The 8,158-nt window shown below is 31.1% G+C and overlaps 1 non-coding gene and 1 pseudogene across 1 annotated transcript; one reads left to right on the top strand and one right to left on the bottom strand.

Moving 5' to 3' along the window:
- The first annotated feature begins 5,280 nt into the window (after window positions 1–5,280).
- On the top strand, window positions 5,281–5,444 carry LOC119530728. The gene has a single exon (XR_005216115.1). It is a non-coding gene; the product is annotated as a U1 spliceosomal RNA (small nuclear RNA).
- A 482-nt stretch (window positions 5,445–5,926) lies between these two features.
- On the bottom strand, window positions 5,927–6,626 carry LOC119530476 (annotated as a pseudogene).
- Window positions 6,627–8,158: the final 1,532 nt, after the last annotated feature.

The following is an 8,158-nucleotide window of genomic DNA, read 5'->3' as shown; positions in this document are numbered from 1 at the left end:
GCATTCCTAAATTATTATGATAGAAAAGATGAACAATTTTATTTTAGTTTCATGACTACAGAAAAATGAGGCAAAATAACTTTTGAGAAATGTTAAAGTTGAGGTAATGGAAGAAGTAGTGAAGGGTTAAATAAAATGAAAATTAGTCAACTAATTTTATCCAAAATTATTCAATTTCTTGAAGTTTGTATAATCACATAATCTAAATTTTATAAATAAGCTTCATGAAAAATTAGGAGTCAAGTACGAAGAAGAATATTTCATACTGAGAAAGGTCCTACTCAGAACTTATATTAGTAATAATTATATTTCACTGAAAAAAAACTTAGATTCTTACATTCAAATATCTTTTGCAGTGGAAAAGGCTCACTTCCTCCACTTGAACAAGCATTCTTCTTAAGCTAATGGGCAACAGAAAAGTTTTCTGAAATGGTGTTGAATATTTATGCTTTGTAAACTAGATTTGTTATTTCAGAATATCTCTTTATGCTTTTGGTCCTAAGCGTTTCTCTTCTTATAGAACCTGTAGAGATTCTAGTGTAGATAGCTCACTATTTTCTCTTTTAAGGGCCTCATACAAAAGATGTAATGACTTAAAGGGTTTTTCAACTAGATTTACTGAACTAGAGATATACCAGTATCTCTGTCTGTATACATACACGTCTTTCTGTATATGCGATGCAAGTTATTTGGCCATTCACTTTTCTCCCTTCCTAAATATTAATCCATCCCATAGAAAAGGACTTCATAGTCTGATATAAAGTTACTTTAGCCTGATTCTAGATTCCATTTTACTCCATTATAAATGTGTTCTTAATTAACCTTCTTAAAATGCATTGGCTTTCAAGGATAGTTTCCTTGAAAATGATGCTGTAGTAGTTTTCAATTACTAAAGTAAAATCACCTCATAAAGGTATTTATAGACATGGTCCTTGAATATTAAAAAGTTTCAATCACTTGAAACGTATATAAATATTGTATTAAAAATGCAATTTAACTAGGTTTGGGGAAAAAAAAAACGACATTCTGAAAGAGAGTATTAGTATGCTGCCTTTTAAATAGTGTTCATAGTTAATAGTATGGTAGTGCTATGACATAAAAGGAGTATAATTAAAAGTAGTCTCCACAGAAATCATATGATTTTAAATTTAGCAAATTCTAGATACACTGACTTGAAATCAGTAGAGTATCCCTATTCTAATGTCTGCTGATTCTACTGCAAATAAGTTTATAATATATAAACATATTTATCTTGTACTTATATGAAATTTTCAGTTAGAAATTTTCAGTATGTTTAAAATTTGTCCAACTATTATTCGGAAGGTCCTCATATATAAAAGTAGTTGTCTATATTTTTCCTATTTGTTAGCAATATTTCTTCACAGGGTCCTATGTTATTAAATATTTTCTACAGTATTTCATGACTGGCTTTTTCCATCATATGGATGATCCAGATTTTGTATCTATATTGGATGTTAGTTTGTTGCCAATGTTTTATTGCTACAAATAACTGTTATGAATATAAATGTAGGTAAGTTTTTGGGCACCTTGGGATCAACATCTACAAGTGATTATAGGTCAAAGGGAGAAAAAATATTGGTAAATTATCTTCCAGAAAGATAATTCTCATTTACACTCAATAATGTCCTATTGAAAATAAAATTACATACTAGAAAAGGATCTTAAAAAGATAAAAACAATCATCCATTTTGCACCATCCCAAAATATGTAGTTTTATTTATATTTCTTAATTCATTTTTCTGTAGTATCAATTTTATACATAGTTAAAATATAGTTTACATTTGTGAATTCTCACTTTTTACTTTCTGTTACTTTATAAGCTAATAGCTATGCTGCCAAACATCCTTCACATTTATCGTGATTACATTAAATAGATATGACATGTTATTTCCTTAAAGAAGGAAACTTAGGTCATTTTCAATTTTCCATTCTTATAAAAAATTTTGTCCCCTTTGTATTTATAGCTTTTTTTTCTCTTGTGAGACACTGTCTCATGATAGATGAACTTTTTTAATGGATTTTCATAGGGAGGGGTGTTTGCAAAAGTGTCACACAAATTTCAATGACAGTAAAAATAAATCCTTGTACCAGTTTTTAAATAGTGTAGCACCAGCTTGGATTTTATGTAGCCTAGCAGTAAATATCAAAGTTCCTGGAACCAGACTGTCTGGTTCAAATCCCAGCATCTATCACTTTCTGGCTGATTGGCATTATAGAAATTCCTTAACCTCTTTAAGTCTCAGGTTTCTCATCCATAAAAGGTTTAGTAGTATCCACTTCATTGGGATGTTTGGGTGCATTAAATGAATTAATTTATATAAAGTGGTTAGAGCATGACTTTGTGCATAGCATTCGAAGTACACTATATTATTGATAAATGCTATTATAATTATACTTCACTAACTATAAGTTATTATAATTGGTTTCTAATCAATACATATCCAGGGTTTGGAATTTGTGATGAATCATAGAAAAGCAAAACATTAGTTAAAAAATAATCAGACAATTTTCATACTTGTCACAACCCCAATCTCTCCCTAGACATGCTATTGTCTATTTCTTCTTGTAACATTTTGCTCATGAGTATTCATCATTGAGATGCAAAAATAGTTGCTTTCAGTGCATTAGTGCAAATTGCCTTGTTTTATATTAAATTATTTTTTGTCATATTTTATGTTATAGGTCATGGGAAATGAAAAGGTATTCCTTGATTCTTTTCAAAGGGTGTTTTTCTTGCACAAACTGCAGATATCCTACAGAACTACTGTCCCATATGCCTCCACACTCATTTTTTCCTCCAGCTGTTCTTCTATGCTTCTACTTCAAACACTATATTCCTTCCAAATTTTTTAATCAACTTTTTAAAGGTATCAGTTTACCTTTTGTTATGTCACCATACTCTCCTGGATTTCTTCTTGTATTTTCCAAAACAAGATTTTATTATTTTTTCAATACCTTTTTTTTTTTTTCACATTGTAGACATCTTAGAAAATATGAATGAAGCACAAATTGGGAGAGGAAAATAATCAAGGATAGCCAGACATTCTGTACATTTGTATAGCTATCTTTCCAGTCCATTTTCTCCACAAGAAGGCCAACATTTTTCAACTAAAATATTAATATATCATAAAAACTTTCTAGGTGTTTATCCATTTCTGTGTCACAAATTGTTGTACTATATCTTTATTATTCATGATTTAATTCCCTCCTATCTTTTCTAGAATATTTCTTGAAAAGTGTTTTCAAACAAAAACAAAGCAAATGATTATCTTTTTTTATCTTTTCTAATATTTCTGTCCTTTCTCTTATTAGTAAATTTCTTCCCATGTGTTTTAAATTACCTTCATTATATTTTTCTAATTTCTTAGTAGACTTAAGCTTAGTTTCTATTACCTATAGTTCCCAAAATGCTCTTGTAAATGACACTAAATACCTCTCAATTAACAAATAATACATTTTAAAAACATCCATTTTCAGCCTTTTTTGGCTATTAAAGCATTCAATTCACTGGTTGTTTTTTTCATCTTGAAACTTTCCATCATTGACTGCTATAAGCCTTCCCCTTCCACTGATTATTTTTTCCTAACTTACTCATTGATAGTGTCTCTGAAATTTTTCTCTCTAATACTTTTATCAGTATGTCCCTATTTTTTCCTCTCTTTTTAACTTGAATCTACCTGGGAAAATTCTCTACTCATATTGCATCAATATTCAAATAGCTCACACCTCTGTTTGTCACACTATAATTAGTTCCTTAAACTCCATATCCATATATATTTAATTGAAGATCAACAAGCTCTATGTGGATGCACCATGGACCCTCCTGAGAAAAATATGTCAAAATAATAAATATGTCAAAAAAATATGTCAAAAAAATAAATCAAAATCATAGATTTGAACATATAATTATTTATGCAAAATCTTTCAGCAATTTTCTGTTACCTCTATGATAACAATAAAATAGCAGTTAGAGATTTTTCACAAACTTGTCCAAGTCAATTATCAATGTTATTTCCAGTTCTTCCTAAGAGGACCTTCATTTCCAAACCTCACTGTGCAATTTTGGGTCTTGCTCAAAAGCTGCTTGATATATTAGTCATTCAGAAAATGTAATGAATATGTAATGAGCAAATATCAAGTGACATCCGCCTTTTGGTTTCACTACCATCTTGACCATCAATGAGTTTAGTTACATAGTTTACAAATAGCCAGTTTAAATACAGAAACAAAGACTAATTAGAGATCAGAAAATGCTAATATTACAATGTTCAGATAAAACTTTAGAGATTTCTTATACTGTTAGAAATATAAAAGTGACCAATAGTGACAAAAATCTGCTCATAGTTTGATATATATATATATACATACACATATATAGTATAAATTTTTAGTCTAAGAAATACTGACCTGAGATTTAGTGAGACAGAAAATAGCAAAATGTTTAGCTAATATGTCATGCAAATTAATGGCTCTATAACCTTCTCTGAACATGAAATAAATTACATTCTGTGTTCATCCACATGGGACCATGACCACTGAGTTAATTAGGATTAAACAATTCTCAAAGATCAGAGGCCACAAGTCAGAAGAGTAAAATAGGTTTTAAACAGTTGTGTCAGAAAATCTTTACCAAGTGAGTTAAATTAAGATTTTCAAATAAATTAATGTACAGAAGTATTACAGAGTAAAAGAGTGCAAATAGGAGAGAGAACTAAAATTTATCAAGTTTTAAAAATATATTCTTAAAATATAGTTATGTAAAATAAAAATTTTCAGGTATTAATTGGGGGATGTGATTTACAATATTCCCTGTTCAAGTTCTAGTTAGAAAACTACATCCACATATTTATCTTCTTTGTTGCTGTTTATTTTTGCATAGTGACAATCCCTGTCAAGTGATTTTTTTTAAATGCCAAAATTGATTTAAATGTTTTCAATTTAATAATAATCCATGGATAGAGATGAAAAAGGAAGTCGATCAGAAATCTGAGTTCGTATTACAAATAGAGTTTGGAACGCTGAGGTACTTCAGGCAAATTTTGCTTCTCTTAATCTATTTGAAGCTTTTACTCTTAGTTTTAATCTATATTTTAAAAGCACAGAAATAAACATAGTGAAGTATCCTCTAATTCTAACTTAAATAAGGGAAAAGCAATATTTTTACATGCTATGAAATTATAATCTTGGTCATGAGAGCAAGCAGATGACCAGTAACCATAATAAATATATGATTACTGGTCTCAAGAGTGAGAAGAGGAGACACTTACTTGGCAGGGAAGACCCAGGACCAACGAAGGTGGTTTTCCCAGGGAAAGGCATATCCATTGCACTCTGGATGTACTGATCCCTGTGATTTCCCCAAATAGGGGAAACTCAACTGCATAATTTGTGGTGGTGAGAGACTGCATTGGAGTTCTTCCCTAAAAAAAAAAAAATAGTGAGAATATAAAGGAAAATTTCACTCAAAAATTAAAAACAATATTATTGTTTTACTCTTAAAATACTATTTTATTTATACTAATGTATGAAAAATAGTTGTGTTATCTTATTTTTACTTACATACCAATGTTGGAAACAGAGTTCAGTAACAAATTATATCTAAATTTTATGAAGAATACACAAATATTAAAATACTGATTGGTTACAGTTAGCAGAGTTGAGGAAAATCCTATTACCTATAATTTGCATTTTAGATAAAGAGATTAGAAGAATCAAACAATTAGTAATATTTCTCTATACTGCAAAAAAAATTATTGCTTTTGCTAAGCCATTTTGTCTTATGTTCAATGCAAAGAAATAAAACTTGATATGAAGAAAAATATGTCCTCATTGTTATTCACTATAAAAAGGGCCTGCTTCACTCTGAAGTCCTGGGAGATTTATACAACAAGGAGCATTTGATGGTTCAAAGTGGACCAATGTTCCACTTCGATTCTAATCCACTGAAGAGAATCTTACTCCTATTTGGTGACTGAACTAACTCCGTGGGTGCTGAGACAGACTGAGCCATTTTCATAGGATCCCCAGATCTCACCAAGTAAGAAAAGATCCTACATAAGGGAATATAACAATTTGTCCACAAATTATATCTGTAGGCTCTTTTTTTTAGTGTAAGCTGGAAAAGATGCCCTTTTTTGAGTACATGGATACAAGTATTGTTTTCGTCTAAAGATTGCCAGATTGATACCGTGTCTATTATAATGAAGATAAGGTACCTCTCGAATCCACTGTCAGAATAAGAAACTTCCACAACTTGTCACAGTTCTTCAAATAATGGAGCAAGTTCCTTTTCTAGGCTGACAGTTAGTCCTGTGTTGGCATTGCTGCTGGCTACAAAACTCACCACCAAAGGTAAATAATTAAATTGAACAACCTGGTAGGTGTTATAGCAACAGATAATACTTTGGGTTTTGAAAGTCCAAATTTGCTACCTAGGTCTGCTGCAAGGGTAAATGTAGATAAGAAATCAGGTCTTAAAGCTCTGGGGCATTATCATTGGCCACTTTATTAACAGGTACTCCATCTCTATCTGACACAACAATAGCATGGAGCCCTTCAACATTTGGTAATGTTTTATGCTAGAATCATTTTAGGTCACCTGTCATGAGGAACCCCTTTCTCCCACATGATGGATCTCCATGCCTGGATTTCTGTTCCTGGGGCTTCTTGGGTTCTCCCTGCTGTCATTTCAGGAACAGCTTCAAAGACAGATTCCTCTACAAGGTGCGGTCACATCTTATCACATAATTTTTAAGAATTTCACCAAAACTATTCTATATAAATCCATCTAATGGTTACTGTGGTAGTAATCATTCGCATCCTATGAGTTTCAGCTGTTTATAATGTTTTTTTAATTACTTGTTCTTTCAAATTGATCAAAGAAGAAACAACCTCCATCTTTGTTGGTGATCGGCATTGAGAACTCGCATATAACATTGTGTTTAAATCCGTATCTGAGCACCTAATTGAGAAGTGGAATAATTGCCATTGTTCATAGTTTCTTTACAGAAAATACATATGCATATAAATAAATAAATCTGACTACATTTTTATATTTGATAGCTATCTTTTTATATTTGACTCTGTCTCTCTTCCCCTTTATCAATTAATGTATCCATCTATGTCTTGTAATAACTAAGGCAAGCTACTTACTATAACACAAATTTCAGTGATTTAGAAGAGTAAAGATATATTGCTTGCTCAATCAATAGTTCAACACTGGTGCTTTCTGTATTTTCCACACCAGCTGTGATACTTAATTAAGAATACTCTGTCTGGTGTCTGTACATTTCTGCCAGAATTTGGAGTCATCTTTCATCAAAGAAAGAAATTAAAGAGGGTTGTACCAGAAAATTTGATTGGGTATACTTGGATGTGGTATATGTGACTTCTTGCTATATCTCTATGGCCAGAACTTAGTCATACAGCCTCACTTAACTGCATTGGAAGCTGAAAAATATAAACTAACAGCATGCCTAGGTGGTAAAGACAGTGGGTTTGGTGGGAATATGGCAGTCCCTGTGAAGTATGTGTAGAAAAAAATGGAGATAGAGGGATACAAAAGTATAAATCTGTATCAGAGCTAAAATTTAACCAGAGTCAATGTAAAGAGACACGATGGAGTTATCTCAGAAGGACAATATACAAGCTTTAGGAAAAATCCTATTTCTTAATGTTAATGCAGAGTTTGAAGGCTTCAAGCCTAACTATGCTGTTTATAAGAATATAAGTCAGCATTCCCCCATAATTATGTATCTAGGAGAGAATAGAAAACAGACAGGAAAATGTTCATGCGTTCATAGTACGATTTTTCATAATACTTCCAAATTGGAAACAGTATAAAATTTCACCAAGGGTAATGATAACTAAATTGTAGCAATATTCATACAATGGAATACAGTTCAGCAATAAAAAAGAATGAACCACTGATACAAATAACAACTTGGATGAATTGCACAGGCATTATGTTAAAGAATTGAAGATAGATTTTTTAAGGTTATGATTTCATTTATATGAATGAAATGTAAAAACCAATATTTGGAAGATTAGACAGAGAGAGAGAAAAATATAGGGATCGTTACAGTATTATTTATTGTGGTGCTAAAGAGAGGGGTTACAGCTATTAAAATTTTACATG

Source organism: Choloepus didactylus, chromosome 3, assembly GCF_015220235.1.
Source record: "Choloepus didactylus isolate mChoDid1 chromosome 3, mChoDid1.pri, whole genome shotgun sequence".
In the NCBI taxonomy this organism is placed as follows: Eukaryota; Metazoa; Chordata; class Mammalia; order Pilosa; family Megalonychidae; genus Choloepus; species Choloepus didactylus.
Note: the sequence above shows the minus strand (reverse complement) of the source record. Positions and strands in the feature narration are given on the sequence as shown.